The sequence below is a fragment of the Eurypyga helias genome, unplaced genomic scaffold, assembly GCF_000690775.1.
Source record: "Eurypyga helias isolate BGI_N326 unplaced genomic scaffold, ASM69077v1 scaffold13090, whole genome shotgun sequence".
Classification (NCBI taxonomy): Eukaryota; Metazoa; Chordata; class Aves; order Eurypygiformes; family Eurypygidae; genus Eurypyga; species Eurypyga helias.
In genome coordinates, this window is record NW_010226410.1 from 17,684 (window position 1) to 17,975 (window position 292).

Here is a 292-nt window from a genome sequence, read left to right on the forward strand (position 1 = left end):
GCGCGACACGGGAGCGAAGCCGTTGTCCCGCAGGTTTCACGAGCGGCGACTGCAAGAGCCTGCGTGGAAAAAGCGCCTTCGCCTCTCCCCACGTGTCCGAACAACGAAGCTTGCCGCCTCTGAAGCGAGTGACAGCAGCTCCTGCGCAGCAGCGCCGCACGAAGAGGCGGAGTCTTTCCCTTTGCCTTCAAAGACCACCCTCCCTTTTACGACACTGGGTCTCAACTTACGGCCACACCCAACAACAGACACGTAGCTGGGCACGGTGGCGGGGGAAGAGACCGGCCGCCTC